Here is a 17,670-nt window from a genome sequence, read left to right as displayed (position 1 = left end):
TTATTCTTGTCAGTAACTTGGATGCATGAGCTGCTAAGCTGATTGAGCGATAAATCTCGCACTTGTCAGCTCTTGCCGTCTTCGGAATTGTGTGGATGATGCTTTTCCGAAAGTCAGATGGTATGCCGCCAGACGCAGATATTCTACACACTGACGTGAGTAGTCGTGTTGTTGCCACTTCCTCCAATCATTTCTCCTTCTATCACATCAGACAAATCTTCACCCTCATAGAGGCTTTCAATGTATTCGTTCCACCTATCCGCTTTCTCCTATGCATTTAACAGTGGAATTCCCGTTGCACTCTTAATGTTATCACCCTTGCTTTTAATGTCACGGAAGGTTGTTTTGACATTCCTGTATGCTGAGTCTGTCCTTCCGACAATCATTTCTTTTTCGATGTCTTCACATTTTTCCTGCAGCCATTTCGCCTTAGCTTCCCTGCACTTCCTATTTATTTCATTCCTCAGCGACTTGTATTTCTGTATTCCTGATTTTCACGGAACATGTTTGTACTTCCTCTTGTCATCAATCAACTGAAGTATTTCTTCTGTTACCCATGGTTGCTTCGCAGCTACCTTCTTTGTACCTATGTTTTCCTTCCCAACTTCTGTGATGGCCCTTTTTAGAGATGTCCATTCCTCTTCAACTGTACTGCCTACTGCGCTATTCCTTATTGCTGTATCTATAGCGTTAGAGAACTTCAAACGTATCTCGTCATTCCTTAGTACTTCCGTATCCCACTTCTTTGCGTATTGATTCTTCCTGACTAATGCCTTGAACTTCAGCCTACTCTTCATCAGTACTATATTGTGATCTGAGTCTATATCTGCTCCTGGGCACGCCTTACAATCCAGTATCTGATTTCGGAACCTATGCCTGACCATGACGTAATGTAACTGAAATCTTCCCGTGTCACCCGGCCTTTACCAAGTATAGCTCCTCCTCTTCTCCTCTTGTGATTCTAGCTGAAACTCGTTACAGAACTCAATTAGCCTTTCTCCTCTCTCATTCCGTGTCCCAAGCCCATATTCTCATGTAACCTTTCCTTCTACTCCTTCCCCTACAACTGCATTCCGGTCCCCCACGCCTATGGTAGCCCTGCACAAGGCCGCACGTACGGAGACAGAGCTCTCGTTAAAGATAAGTAATTTAGGTTGTAATTAATTGTTGACCACTTTTAACTAATTAAATACGTTCTTTAGTGTACTCTTCAAGCTCACCATTAAAAGTTTTTCTTTTATTTGCGTAGTGTTCCAGTAGTCACGAAAAGTTCGTTTGTTTACTTACTGCTGCTTAGGCCTAATTTTTCGAGCGTGCATATTTAGCGTTATACAGCAATTGTAAGTGCATTTGCTACAGTTTAACTTATTAAATACGTTCATTAGGGTGCTTCTCAAGCTCACCATTAAAGGTTTCCTTTTTTTTGCGTATTGTTCCAGTAATCGCGAAATGTTCGTTTTGTTTACATTTCGCGGCTTTGCCTTACTTTCCCAGTGTGCATACTTGGCGTTATACTGCAATCTTAAGTGCATTTGCTAGATTAACTGATTAAATACGTTCATTAGTGTGCTCTTCAAGCTTTCCATTAAAGGTTTTTCTTTTATTTGCGTATTCTTCCAGTAATGGCAAAAAGTTCGTTTTGATTTCATTCGGCTGTTTAGGCCTAATTTTTGAACGTGCAAATAGTTTACTTACATATTAGTTTCCAAAATATATTTAGTGTCCTTTTACATCTGTATTTAATATATTATCGTTATCACTTGGTAAATCTCTTAACTAACTCGCCGACCAGGGTGGCCGAGCGGTTCTAGGCGGTACAGTCTGGAAGCGCGCGACCGCTATGCCTCGGACATAGATGTGTGTGATGTCCTTAGGTTAGTTGGGTTTAAGTAGTTCTAAGCTCTAGGGGACTGATGACCTCAGAAGTTAAGTCCCATAGTGCTCAGAAGCATTTGAACCATTTTTTTCTTAACTAATTTCCAAACTACCATGGGTACTACCTCCCCCCCCCCCCCCCCCCCCCCCATGAACCATGGACCTTGTCATTGGTGGGGAGGCTTGCGTGTCTCAGCGATACAGATGGCCGTACCGTAGGTGCAACCACAACGGAGGGGTATCTGTTGAGAAGCCAGACAAACGTATGGTTCCTAAAGAGGGGCAGCAGCCTTTTCAGTAGTTGCAGGGGCAACAGTCTGGATATTGACTGATCTGGCCTTGTAACACTAACCAAAACGGCCTTGCTGTGCTGGTACTGTGAACGGCTGAAAGCAAGGGGAATCTACAGCCGCAATTTTTCCCGAGGGCATGCAGCTTTACTGTATGGTTAACTGATGATGGCGTCCTCTTGGGTAAAATATTCCGGAGGTAAAATAGTCCCCCATTCGGATCTCCGGGCGGGGACTACTCAGGAGGACGTCGTTATCAGGAGAAATAAAACTGGCGTTCTACGGATCGGACCGTGGAATGTCAGATCCCTTAATCGGGCAGGTAGGTTAGAAAATTTAAAAAGGGAAATGGATAGGTTAAAGTTAGATATAGTGGGAATTAGTGAAGTTCGGTGGCAGGAGGAACAAGACTTCTGGTCAGGTGAATACAGGGTTATAAATACAAAATCAAATAGGGGTAATGCAGGAGTAGGTTTAGTAATGCATAAAAAATAGGAGTGCGGGTAAGCTACTACAAACAGCATAGTGAACGCATTATTGTGTCCAAGAAAGATACGAAGTCCATGCCTACCACAGTAGTACAAGTTTATATGCCAACTAGCTCTGCAGATGATGAAGAAATTAATGAAATGTATGATGAGATAAAAGAAATTATTCAGGTTGTGAAGGGAGACGAAAATTTAACAGTCACGGGTGACTGGAATTCGAGAGTAGGAAAAGGGAGAGAGGGAAACATAGTGGGTGAATATGGATTGAGGGAGAGAAATGAAATAGGAAGCCATTTGGTAGAATTTTGCACAGAGAATAACTTAATCATCCTGGAGATACTAGAAGGTATCAGATAGATTATATAATGGCAAGGCAGAGATTTAGGAACCAGGTTTTAAGCTGTAAGACATTTTCAGGGGCAGAAGTGGACTCTGACCACAATCTATTGGTTATGAACTGTAGATTAAAACTGAAGAAACTGCAAAAAGGTGGGAATTTAAGGAGATGGGACCTGGATAAACTGAAAGAACCAGAGGTTGTACAGAGTTTCAGGGAGAGCATAAGGGAACAATTGACAGGAATGGGGGAAAGAAATACAGTAGAAGAAGAATGGGTAGCTCTGAGGGATGAAGTAGTGAAGGCAGCAGAGGATCAAGTAGGTAAAAAGACGAGGGTTAGTAGAAATCCTTGGGTAACAGAAGAAATATTGAATTTAACTGATGCAAGGAGAAAATATAAAAACGCAGTAAATGAAGCAGGCAAAAAGGAATACAAACGTCTCAAAAATGAGATCGACAGGAAGTGCAAAATGGCTAAGCAGGGATGGCTAGAGGACAAATGTAAGGATGTAGAGGCTTATCTCACCAGGGGTAAGATAGATACTGCCTACAGGAAAATTAATGAGACCTTTGGAGAAAAGAGAGCCACTTTTATGAATATCAAGAGCTCAGATGGAAACCCAGTTCTAAGCAAAGAAGGGAAAGCAGAAAGGTGGAAGGAGTATATAGAGGGTCTATACAAGGGCGATGTACTTGAGGACAATATTATGGAAATGGAATAGGATGTAGATGAAGATGAAATGGGAGAAAGGATATTGCGTGAAGAGTTTGACAGTCCACTGAAAGACCTAAGTCGAAACAAGGCCCCAGGAGTAGACAACATTCCATTAGAATTATTGACAGCCTTTGGTGAGCCAGTCCTGACAAAACTCTACCATCTGGTGAGGAAGATGTATGAGACAGGCGAAATTCCCTCAGACTTCAAGAAGAATATAATAATTCCAATCCCAAAGAAAGCAGGTGTTGACAGATGTGAAAATTACCGAACTATCGGTTTAATAAGTCACAGCCGCAAAATACTAACGCGGATTCTTTACAGACGAATGGAAAAACCGGTAGAAGCCGACCTCGGGGAAGATCAGTTTCGATTCCGTAGAAATATTGGAACACGTGAGGCAATACTGACCCTAAGACTTATCTTAGATAATAGATTAAGGAAAGGTAAACAACGTTTCTAGCATTTGTAGACTTAGAGAAAGCTTTTGACAATACTGACTGGAATACACTCTCTCAAATTCTGAAGGTGGCAGGGGTAAAATACAGGGAGCGAAAGGCTATTTACAATTTGTACAGAAACCAGATGGCAATTATAAGAGTCGAGGGGCAGGAAAGGCAAGCAGCGGTTGGGAAGGGAGTGAGACAGGGTTGTAGCATCTCCCCGATGTTATTCAATCTGTATATTGAGCAAGCAGTAACGGAAACAAAAGAAAAATTCGGAGTAGGTATTAAAATCTATGGAGAAGAAATAAAAATTTGAGGTTCGCCGATGACATTGTAATTCTGTCAGAGACAGCAAAGGACTTGGAAGAGCAGTTTAACGGAATGGACAGTGTCTTGAAAGGAGGATACAAGATGGACATCAACAAAAGCAAAACGAGGATAATGGAATGTGGTCAAATTAAGTCTGGTGATGCTGAGGGAATTAGATTATGAAATGAGACACTTTAAGTTGTAAAGGAGTTTTGCTATTTGGGGAGCAAAATAACTGATGATGGTCGAAGTAGAGAGGATGTAAAATGTAGACTGGCAATGGCAAGGAAAGCGTATCTGAAGAAGAGAAATTTGTTAACATCGAGTATAGATTTAAGTGTCAGGACGTCGTTTCTGAAAGTATTTGTATGGAGTGTAGCCATGTATGGAAGTGGAACATGGACGATAAATAGTTTGGACAAGAAGAGAATAGAAGCTTTCGAAATGTGGTGCTACAGAAGAATGCTGAAGATTAAATGGGTAGATCACATAACTAATTAGGAGGTATTGAATAGAATTGGGGAAAAGAGGAGTTTGTGGCACAACTTGACAAGAAGAAGGGACCAGTTGGTAGGACATGTTCTGAGGCATCAAGGGATCACAAATTTAACATTGGAGGGCAGCGTGGAGGGTAAAAATCGTAGAGGGCGACCAAGAGATGAACAAGAGATGAATACACTAAACAGATTCAGAAGGATGTAGGTTGCAGTAGGTACTGGGAGATGAAGAAGCTTGCACAGCATAGAGTAGCATGGAGAGCTGCATCAAACCAGTCTCAGGACTGAAGACCACAACAACAACAACATGGATACTAAGTGTGTGAGCTGCAGTAGGAAAGTTAGTTCAGGGGTTTTGTGCAGCTGTTGTGACAGGTGGTTTCATTGGGGAAATTATAGCGGCGTGGGAATTGGGGAAGCAAACGAGACTCTCCCATTCTTTTGCAGGGTTTGCTCAAGAGATAGGATTAGAGCTGAACAGGAGGAGAAAATTAGAGCCCTTCAGGCTGATCTGGACAGAGCGAGGGAGGAACTGAAGAGGTTAAGGGGGAGAAGGGTAAACAGCGGTGGGAAGTGGTAGATGGGAACAGGGGACACAGAAAGAGAACAGTGTCTGACAGTTTCCCAATTGGCACAACCAATAGATTTGCCTTGCTACCACATTTAAGTAAGGAAGAGGCTCCAGTAGAAGTTGATGTAGTTAAGATGCAACAGTATCTCACTAGGAAACCAACTGTTTCCAAAAAAGTAGAAAGTAAGAGGAAAGTTCTGTTGCTAGATAGCAGCCATCGAAGAAGTGTGGCCAGATTTTGCGGGAAAAATTAGGTGACAGGTACCAGGTCACAAACTTTTTCAAGCCAAGTGCATGTCTTAGCCAGGTGGTAGAGGATATAGGTTCCCTGTGCAAGGGTTTCTCAAAGCAGGATCTAGTGATGATAGGGAGTGGAGTGGGAAACAGTATTGATACGGATCAGGGCTACAGTATGGAGTGTGACCCGGTGAAAATAGCCTCTGCAACGACCCATACCAATGTTGGGCTGGTGCCTGCTTTCGTGCTGCATGATCGGCCCCAGTTGAACCGCTCTGTCAGGAGGGTAAATACGGAGTTGGACCAGTTGCGTAGGGCGGACACTCTGTCAGACATTGGATTGGTTCCTGTCGAGGCTATTGATAGGGAGGATTTCACGAGGCATGGCCTACACCTCAGTAGGAAAGAAGAGGGTAAACTGGCAGGGTTGTTAGCGAAATCCATAATCCATAAGGGGGGACACTAGTACTCATGGATGTACCTCATTTTTTAGACTAATATCAGTGTCCAATGAGAAGTTCACGCAGGCAGGTGCTAAAGAGGTCCAAAACTCAGAAGATTCTCACAACAGTAAAGTAAATACTAATGTTACCATATTTAACCAAAATATTGGCGGATTAAAATGGCTCTGAGCACTATGGGAATTAACATCTGAGGTCATCAGTCCCCTAGAACTTAAAACTACTTAAACCTAACTAACCTAAGGACATCACACACATCCATGCGCGAGGCAGAATTCGAACCTGTGACCGTAGCGGTCGCGCGGTTCTAGACTGAAGCGCCTAGAACCGCTCGGCCACAATGGCCGGCGGCGGATTAAAGAAAAAGTAGATTCTCACAAAAGTAAAGTAAAAAATAATGTTACCATTTTTCTCCAAAATATTCCAGGATTGAAAAATGAAGTAGATGAGCTCCTGGTTGGCATAGATGACATTGAATCTGATAAAGTAAAAGATATACTATGCCTGTCTGAGCATCACATCCTGCCTGATATGGAAAAGGTAAATATCAGTGGTTATAAACTAGCTGCACATATGAGTAGAGAGAATAAGGTGAGAGGAGGAGTTGCCATATACGTCAAAAGGTATCACTGTGTAGAGAGCTTGGATACAAAAAAGTTTTGTCAAGAGCAACATATGGAAGCATGTGCCTGTCAACTTAAATTGATGGAGGGCTCTTTTTATAATTGTAATAGTATATAGGTACCCTTCAGGAAACTTTCATTTATTCCTGGAAAACTTGGATGCCTTGTTGTGCTATCTGTCAGATAGGGGAAAGCAAATTATTATTTGTGGGGACTTCAGTGTTGATTCACTGAAAGAGTGTAATAGGAAGAATGACCTGGAAGTCTTGCTCGGTTCTTTCACTTTGACATCTGTCATTAATTTTCCTACTCGGGTAGTAAAGGACAGCAGCACATTGATAGATAACACTTTTATAGACCAAGATAAATTTAAAAACATAAATTCATGTCCTGTTCAGAATGGGCTTTCTGATCATGATGCTCAGCTAGTTACAGTATATGACACAGCTCCATTCAGTAATTCAAAACTACCCTCTAAAGTTGTGCATTCAATTAATGACTCAACAATTAGAAATTTCAGGGAAAATCTTCAGGAGTTAGACTGGGATGAGATGTACAAGGAACCCGATGCTAATTTAAAATATAACTTATTTCGTGATACACTTGCAAGAGAATTTGAAAACCGTTTCCCCAAGAAAGCAGTTAAATCTAATTATAAGAAAGCATGCAAAAAGTCTTAGCTTACTAAAGGAATAAAAATATCTTGTAATCACAAAAGGGGAACTGTATCTAACAACAAGAAAGAGTAATGACCCAGAAACAGCCAAATATTATAAAAATTACTGTGCTACATTAAGAAAGGTTATTGAAAAGTCCAGAAGCATGTGCATCATGTCTGAGATTAATAACTCTGATAACAAAATCAAAACAATTTGGAATATGATTACAAGGGAGAGATTTTTTAAATGTTGTAGAGAAAATAGGATCTACAAGTTCATTAGAAGAAGCAAGGCAGTTAATGAAAGAGGCCTTACTACACAATTTGATACATTTCAAATTCCACCCACCTCTCCTTCTGAAATTAGGAAGATAATAAACTCTCTCAAGAACAAAAGCTCACATGGAATTGATGGCATTTCCAGCAGGGTAATAAAAGCTTGTTCCTGAGAGATAAGAGGGATTCTTAGCCACATATGTAATAGCTCTCTGAAGCAGGGTATTTTCCCAGATAGACTGAAGTATGCCATTGTTAAACCACTGCATAAAAAAGGGGATACGTCTGATGTCAACAACTACCACCCAATCTCTCTTCTGACTGCCTTATCCAAAATTCTTGAAAAAGTAATGTATTGTACAGTAGCTTCACACCTTTGTAAAAATAAAGTTTTAACAAAGTGTCGGTGTGGTTTCCAGAAAGGTTTTTCGACGGAAAATGCTATATATACTTTCACTAATGAAATATTAAATGCTCTGAGTAACCAGAAGGCACCCGTTGGGATATTTTGTGATCTCTCAAAGGATTTTGATTGTGTAAATCATGGAATACTTCTAGATAAGTACTGTGGTATGAATGGTACAGCGCTCAAATTGTTTAAACCATACGTAACTGGAAGAGTGCAGAAAGTTGAAATAAGTAGTTCACATAATATGCAAGAAACTGGTGATTTGTCAAACTGGGGAACAATCAAGAATGGGGTGCTGTAAGGTTCGGTCTTGGGTCCTCTGCTGTTCATAATATGTATTAATGACTTGCCATTCTATATTCACGAAGATGCAAAGCTGGTGCTTTTTGGCGATGATACAAGTATAGCTATCACACCCAGAAGACAAGAATTAACTGATGAAATTGTAAACGATGTTTTTCAGAAAATCATTAAGTGGTTCTCTCCAAATGGGCTCTCATTAAACTTTGACAAAACTTCGTATATACAGTTCAACAGTAAATGGAATGACACCAATAAGTATAGACTTCGGTCAGAAATCGGTATCTAAGGTAGAATATTAAAAATTTCTAGGTGTATGCATTGATGAGAGGTTGAACTGGAAAAATCACGCTGAAGATCTGCTGAATCCCTATTAGGTACATTGCAAATTTTGGCGATATACATCTCATTAAATTAGCCTGCCACGTCTATTTTCATTCTCTGCTTTCGTATGACATTATATTCTGGGGTAGCTCATCATTGAGTAAAATAGTGTTTATTGCACAAAAGCGTGTAATGAGAATAATTGCTGGAGCTCATCCAAGATCATCCTGCAGACACTTATTTAAAGAGCTAGGGATCTTCACTGTAGCCTCACAATCATTACGAAGCGTCGTATTCATGATCTATGGAACAAGTACTAATCTAATATAATCTAATCTAATTAGATTTTCATCCCCATTTACATACCACATTACCCTTTCAAAACCCTCATACATTTTCTCTATCTCTTCATCTTGAGCTTGCGACGTCGGCATGTATATCTGATCTATCGTTGTCGGTGCTGGTTTGCTGTCAATTGTGACAAGGACAACTCTATCACTGAACTGTTGACAGTAACACTCTCTGTGCCCTACCTTCCTATTCATAACGAATCCTACTCCCGTTATACCATTTTTACTGCTGTTGACATTATTCTATATTCATCTGATTAGAAATCATTCTACGCCCCGATTTATAGAACGTTATCCTTTAGTTGATTAATTAATCTTTTTCTCATGGTCACCGCCCCCTTGGCAGTCCCCTCATGAAGATCCGAAATGGAAACTATACTGGAATCTATTGCCAATGGAGAGATCATCATGACACTTTTTTCAGCTACAGGCCACATGTCCTGTGGATACACGTTATGTGGTTTCCATTGCCTTCTGCATCCTCATGCCGTTGAACATTGCTGATTCTTTAGGGGCAGTTTCCCACCCCTAGGACAAGAGAGTGTCCTGAACCTCCGCCCTCTGTGACAAGGCCGCCACATCGGCAGCATACTGGCGAGGCGTTCGTCTTCATGGACGCCAATTCGCGCCCCCATCGTGCACATCTTGTGAATGACTTCCTTCAGGATAACGACACTACTCGACTAGAGTGGCCAGCATGTTCTGCAGCCATGAACCCTATCGAACATGCCTGGGATAGATTGAAAAGGGCTGCTTATGGACGACGTGACGTATCAACGACTCTGAGGGATCTACGCCGAATCGCCGTTGAGGAGTGGGACAACCTGGAGCACAAGTGCCTTAACGAACTTGTGGATAGTGTGCCACGACTAATACAGGTGGACGTGCTGCTGGGTATTAGAAGTACAGGCGTGTACAGCAGTCTGGACCACCACCTCTGAAGGTCTCGCTGTATGGTGGTACAACATGCAATGTGTGGTTTTCATGAGCAATGAAAAGGGCGGAAATGATGTTTACGTTGATCTCTATTCCAGTTTTCCGGAAGTCTTGGAACCGAGGTGAAGCAAATCCTTTTTTGATTACACCGTAGAAAATCGTGGGCAGTCGCCAAGGAAAAATACTAGGATAGTTTCGAAAGAAAAATTCTAAAAGTACATTGTACTCACAGAATGATGAATGAAGAATTACTTTTACGAACAGAAGAGGAACGGGTAATGAAGACTGGAACACATGGTGTTCGCAAACTCCAAAGAAATTGCTTGCAATCGAGAACCGTTGAGTAAAAGATCGCAGGGCAGTGGGTGCGAATGCAATAGAACAATCAGGAATGCAGGATGGAACTATAAATGGATGAAATGCCAGGCACGTGCACTGTCAAACCTTCCATTACGTAGCGTTTCCTCGCTTTCGCATAGCATCGTGTCTTTATAGGGTTCCAATGCACCAAACCTCTGCTTCCACACAGATTCTTTTCAGAATTAATTTGGAAGCCACATAATCAGCATACACAGAGCACACTAGTGTCTCCTCAAATTAAAAAGGGACTCACTCCCTGGCGTCGATTAGAACATCGTAATTATTGTGTTAGGAGACGGCATGTCGTATCCTTTCCACGTTTCATCGCGGGTAGCAGTTACATTCGTGAGTTTTTAAAAAAATAGGAAGTAAAAGTCACCGAATAAATTCGTCCTGACATAATGTTAGTAGAATGTCCATTGCTGCCGAACTTCTTATGTTTCTCGGTTCCGTAGAGGAAGACGAAGATTATCAATGATGAGTCTTGGTTTATATCTTTTGATTATCACTCCGTAGAGAGCGAGTTTGTAATGAGTGTACTGATCCGTCATGAGCAAAAACAGTCTAAGATGAATCTAGGGCGCTATTGCAATTACATACCATATGTAAAGAGCGGTTCTGACAACCGTAATTAATTTCACATGAAAAGTTCCACACATGGCGTCCTCAGCCATCTTTTGTGCGTGTCTACAAACGGAATTAAAAAATTACAGTGAAGCCCATTTCACTAAAAATTGTTATTAAATGTACCTCGATTGTTATTAGTTAAACGTATTTTGATTTTTAAATTCCTTCTATAGACTCGCATAAAATACGGCCGAATGTGCTGTGTGTATATGCTGTGTGTCTTCCCCCATGAACCATGGACCTTGCCGTTGGTGGGGAGGCTTGCGTGCCTCGGCGATAGAAATGGCCGTACCGTAGGTGCAACCACAACGGAGGGGTATCTGTTGAGAAACCAGACAAACGTGTGGTTCCTGAAGAGGGGCAGCAGCCTTTTCAGTAGTTGCAGGGGCAACAGTCTGGATGATTGACTGATCTGGCCTTGTAACACTAACCAAAACGGCCTTGCTGTGCTGGTACTGCGAACGGCTGAAAGCAAGGGGAAACTACAGCCGTAACTTTCCCCGAGGGCATGCAGCTTTACTGTATGGTTAAATGATGATGGTGTCCTATTGGGTAAAATATTCCGGAGGTAAAATAGTCCCCCATTCGGATCTCCGGGCGGGGACTACTCAAGAGGACGTCGTTATCAGGAGGAAGAAAACTGCGTGGAATGTCAGATCCCTTAATCGGGCAGGTAGGTTAGAAAATTTAAAAAGGGAAATGGATAGGTTAAAGTTAGATATAGTGGGAATTAGTGAAGTTCGGTGGCAAGAGGAACAAGACTTCTGGTCAAGTGAATATAAATACAAAATCAAATATGGGTAATGCAGGAGTAGGTTCAATAATGAATCAAAAAATAGGAGTGCGGGTAAGCTACTACAAACAGCATAGTGAACACATTATTGTGGCCAAGATAGACATGAAGCCCATGACTACCACAGTGGTACAAGTTTATATGCCAATTAGCTCCGCAGATGACGAAGAGATTGATGAAATGTATGATGAGATAAAAGAAATTGTCCAGATAGGGGAGGGAGATGAAAATTTAATAGTCATGGGTGACTGTAATTCGATAGTAGGAAAAGGAAGAGAAGGGAATGTAGCAGGTGAATATGGAATGGGAGTAAGAAATGAAAGAGTAAGCCGCCTGGTAGAATTTTCCACAGAACATAACTTAATCATAGCTAACACTTGGTTCAAGAATCATGAAAGAAGGTTGTATACATGGAAGAGGCCTGGAGATACTGGAAGGTTTCAGATAGATTATATAAACATAACCTAATCATAGCTAACACTTGGTTCAAGAATCATGAAAGAAGGTTGTATACATGGAAGAGGCCTGGAGATACTGGAAGGTTTCAGATAGATTATAGAATGGCAAGACAGAGATTTAGAAACCAGGTTTTAAACTGTAAGGCATTTCCAGGGGCAGATATGGACTCTGACCACAATCTATTGGTTACGAACAGTAGATTAAAATTGATGAAACTGCAAAAAAGCGGAAATTTCTGGAGATGGGATCTATATAAACTGACAGAACCAGAGGTTGTGGAGAGTTTCAGGGAGAGCATTAGGGAACTATTGACAGGAATGGGGAAAGAAAAACAGTAGAAGAAGAATGGGTAGCTTTGAGGAATGAAATAGTGAAGGCAGTAGAGGATCAAGTAGGTAAAAAGACGAGGGCTAGTAAAAATCCTTGGGTAACAGAGGAAATATTGAATTTAATTGATGCAAGGATAAAATATAAAAATACAGTAAATGAAGCAGACGAAAAGGAATATAAACGTCTCAAAAATGAGATCGACAGGAAGTGCAAAATGGCTAACGTAAGGATGTAGAGGCTTATCTCATTAGGAGTAAGATAGATACTGCCTACAGGAAAATTAAAGAGATCTTTGGAGAAAACAGAACCATTTGTACGAATATCAAGAGCCCAGATGGAAAACCAGTTCTAAGCAAAGAAGTGAAAGCGGAAAGGTGGAAGGAGTATATAGAGGGCCTATACAATGGCGATGTACTTGAAGACAATATTATGGAAATGGAAGAGAGGATGTAGATGAAGAGTTATGATATTGCGTGAAGAGTTAATTTGAAACAAGGCCCGGGAGTAGACAACATTCCATTACAACTACTGACAGCCTTGGGAGAGCCAAGCTTAACCAAACTCTACCATCTGGTGAGCAAGATATGAGACAGGCGAAATTCCCTCAGACTTCAAGAAGAATATAATAATTCCAATCCCAAAGAAAGCAGGTGTTGACAGATGTGAAAATTACCGAACAGTCAGTTTAATAAGCCACAGCTGCAAAATACTAACACGACTTCTTTACAGACGAATGGAAAAACTAGTAGAAGCCGACCTCGGGGACGATCAATTTGGATTCCGTAGAAATACTGGAACACGTGAGGCAATACTGACCTTACGACTTATCTTAGAAGAAAGATTAAGGAAAGGCAAACCTACGTTTCTAGCATTTGTAAACTTAGAGAAAGCTTTTGACAATGTTGACTAGAATACTCTCTTTCAAATTCTGAAGGTGGCAGGGGTAAAATACAGGAAGCGAAAGGCTATTTACAATTTGTACAGAAACCAGATGGCAGTTATAAGAGTCTAGGGGAATGAAAGGGAAGCAGTGGTTGGGAAGGGAGTGAGACAGGGTTGTAGCGTATTCCCGATGTTGTTCAATCTGTATATTGAGCAAGCAGAAAAGGAAACAAAAGAAAAGTTCGGAGTAGGAATTTCAAATCCATGGAGAAGAAATAAAAACTTCGAGGTTAGCCGATGACGTAATTCTATCAGAGACAGCAAAGGACCTGGAAGAGCAGTTGAACGGAATGGACAGTGTCTTGAAAGGTGGATATAAGATGAACATCAACAAAAGCAAAACGAGGATAATGGAATGTAATCGAATTATATCGGGTGATGCTGAGGGAATTAGATTAGGAAATGAGACACTTAAAGTAGTAGATGAGTTTTGCTATTTGGGGAGCAAAATAATTGATGATGGTCGAAGTAGAGAGGATATAAAATGTAGACTGGCAATGACAAGGAAAGCGTTTCTGAAGAACAGAAATTTGTTTACATCGAGTACAGATTTAAGTGCCATTAAGTCGTTCTTAAAGTACTTGTGTTGGGTGTGCCATGTATGGAAGTGAAACATGGACGATAAATAGTTTGGACGAGAAGAAAATAGAATCTTTAGAAATGTGGTGCTACAGAAGAATGTGGAAGATGGGTAGATGACATAACTAATGACGAGGTATCGAATAGAACTACGGAGAAGAGAAATTTGTGGCACAACTTGACTAGAAGAATGGATCGGTTGGTAGGACATGTTCTGAGGCATCAAGCGATTACCAATTTAGTATTGGAGGGCAGAGTGGAGGGTAAAAATCGTAGAGGGAGACCAAGAGATGAATACACTAAGCAGATTCAGAAGGATATAGGTTGCAGTAGGTACTGGGAGATGAATAAGCTTGCACAGGATAGAGTAGCATGGAGAGCTGCATCAAACCAGTCTCTGGACTGAAGACCACAACAGCAACAACAACAACAGGCTGTGTGTAAAGCTTTTCACCTAAAATTAATTATGGCTATTATACCGACTGCTTAAATATAATGCTACAAAAGCGTGTTCCGTTCCTTTTTGTCTGCTTTTGTTACTGTCGGATCAGAGTTCTTCTTACACAGTCGCTCTCTACATACTGTCTATCAAAACAGACAAATGAAGGCTCACCATCGACAATGTTCACCTGCCTCTACGGAACGAAGAAACACATGAAGGTAGACAGCGATGTGCTTTCTACTTTATCTCTGGCTAGCGCTATCTGAGGCCGAAGTTAATCTCTGAGTTATTACCTAACATTTTATTAAAAGCTTTACGCTTATAACTACCACCCTCGTTGGAAGGCGGAAAGTGTACGTTACAGAAGACTACTAAAAAAACACGTCTTCGCAGTATGCGCTAATGTTCAGTGTCAAAGCAGAAATGACACATTTCAGCTGCAAAAAGGAATGCGTGATTACCACGACGTTAGGCAGATACATTGCACATGAAACCTGTCTACACCTAAAAAACGAACCTAGTTTCATTTGTGTCTTTTTAAAAGTGCCCATGTGCAGCACTGCATAAAGGCAAGACGTTGTTTGCAAAAGTCTCGAAAAGTTTTTGAGCGATGAACTTCACATGTTTTACACGATAATAGCTGGAGGTCGTCCAGTGTGGAGGGAAACCTCCCGTTTGTTTCCTGTTACAAACAAGATGATTTTTAAAACAGAATTTTACGTGGTCCCATATTAGTCTAGTGCGATATTTGTTTTATCGATAATATCAAGAGGAGCGGTAAAACGCTGACGGAGTGCTGGGTATTCTCCACGAAAACGCAATAAATCTACAAAACAAATATCTTACACTATGACTATCGCAATATGTATTGTTGACTGCTTCAGTTTGCGTCTCACTGACATTACAGTCACAAGATGCTACTGTCCTGTGAAGAGTATGTTTTACATTTGCGAACATTTAAAGCATTTCGGTAATCTCTGTACCGTGGTGCAGCTGTAGACAGAGAGATGCACACAAGTCGCAGAGGGTTTTGTGAGGTGGGAGAGCCCCTCCGTGTTGCAGAGCGGAGAAAGCTTTAACGTTGGCACAGCCTCACAGGCAGACAAACTTGAGCGTAACGAGAGCCATCCATGAAACATTTAACGGTTTCCAAAGGAAAATTCTACCTACCGATCTGACAGAAAAACAAAAGTTTATGTTAAAACGGAGCCATCTCTCCAGACACCCAGTGATAGTAACAGCATTGAAGTGATGGTGACAGAGAAGGCCAACATAATGAATAAGTTGGCGCGAAATTGTTTCGCTCAGGAAACAACTGTGGTTCCGCGTTTCAGTGCTCGCGCGGATGTCAAAACAACAGACAGCGAAATTACCGACTGTCGGATAGAAAATAAACTGAATTCGCTCAGTACAACAGAAACAATCTGACGGGCGATGGGTTATAAGTGACTGGAAGGATTCACATGTCTTTCCCGGTTTCGAGAACAAAACTATAGGCCGACACCTGTGATGTCGGTCTGTTGTGGAATTTGGGAATGTGTTTTAGGCTCCCTATGCGGCCTAATCTCCGCTGTAGGAATCAAACGCGGATTCAGAAAACAACGACCGTGGCGAACCCACTTCGCTCTGCTCGTCAACGAGACCAGAAGGCGGCCAGGTAGTGTCGTCTTCCCCGATTTACTGAAGACGATCCAAAGAGCAGCCTAACACACAAAATACTAGCTCGCGGAACATCACACTAGCTTTGTCACTGGATTGGAGAGCTCTTTGCGAGTCGTTCTTAAAGGGGGCACTTTGGGCGACTGTTACAGGACCATTAGTGTTTACAACATACCACCTAACGGGGAACGTCGGAAGTTCCTCAACATTTTTCGCGTCTGATGCTGCTGGATGAGGAGAAAGTACTCGGTGCGGGCAGTGGCAATCGACCTGCAACAAAAACAGGTATAACACATTGCTAACGAATAGGAGGAAAGTGCCACTGGTGTTTGCCTGCTCAACAATCATTGGACGCAGGAAGATGCACTAAGTGTGTGGAAGTATATGTACGGATCGATTTAATTGAGAACGACCACATAAAAGTAGTCGCAGGTAAGGCAGATGCCAGTCTGAGATACTGTGGAAGAATCCTGAGGAAATGCAGGTAGTTTACAAAACCCTCGTTCGACGGGTACTGTAATATTGGTTGTCGGTCTGCGACCCACATCAGAAACAGGTAAGATTCCAAGAGTAGTTGCGCGTCTCGTTACAGGTTGATTCAGTAAAAGCGAAAACGTCATGAAGATGGTGAGGCGACCGTAGTGGCAGACGCTACGAGAGACAGAGGCGTTGTGCATTACGGGTAAGTTTACTACCTAGGAACACACACATCTGCATCTACGAGGATACTCTAGAAACCACATTTAAGTGCCTGGCAGAGGGTTCATCGAACCACCTTCACAATTCTCTATTATTCCAATGTCGTATAGCGCGCTAAAAGAACGAACAGCCATATCTTTCCGTACGATCCAGCGAACACATTGCTTCCTCGTACTTATATCTCGCGTAAAGACTGTGTATGTGAAATTGAAGATGCTTTGTGAGTCAGCTAGCTCGTATGTGTGCGTGTCCGTATGTGTGTGTGTGTGTGTGTGTGTGTGTGTGTGTGTGTGTGTGTGTGTGTGTGTGTGTCACGCGGAATCAGTATTTTTTTATTTTTTAATCACGGAATAAATGTACGAGTTATTTCACTTGTACTTATGTACATCAAAAGCCGGCCGGTGTGGCGGAGCGGTTCTAAGAGCTACAGTCTGGAACCGCGCGACCGCTACGGTCGCAGGTTCGAATCCGGCCTCGGGCATGGATGTGTGTGTTGTCCTTAGGTTAGTTAGGTTTAAGTAGTTATAAGTTCTAGGTGGCTGATGACCTCAGAAGTTAAGTCCCATAGTGCTCAGAACCATTTGAACCATTTGTACATCAAAACACATTGTTTACATACAAAAGTTAACTTGTGATCAGTTATTTTAAAAGATTTATTTTTGTTAGGACACCCCCT

The 17,670-nt window shown here is 41.6% G+C and overlaps 1 protein-coding gene across 1 annotated transcript in view; it reads right to left on the bottom strand.

Moving 5' to 3' along the window:
* LOC126428335 (neuronal acetylcholine receptor subunit alpha-4-like) overlaps window positions 1-17,670 on the bottom strand; it is a 588,239-nt gene that overhangs the window by 82,518 nt on the left and 488,051 nt on the right. The window lies entirely within an intron of this gene.

Source organism: Schistocerca serialis, chromosome 12, assembly GCF_023864345.2.
Source record: "Schistocerca serialis cubense isolate TAMUIC-IGC-003099 chromosome 12, iqSchSeri2.2, whole genome shotgun sequence".
NCBI classification, from domain to species: Eukaryota; Metazoa; Arthropoda; class Insecta; order Orthoptera; family Acrididae; genus Schistocerca; species Schistocerca serialis.
The sequence above is the reverse complement of the archived record's forward strand: the minus strand, read 5'-3'. Positions and strand labels throughout refer to the sequence as shown.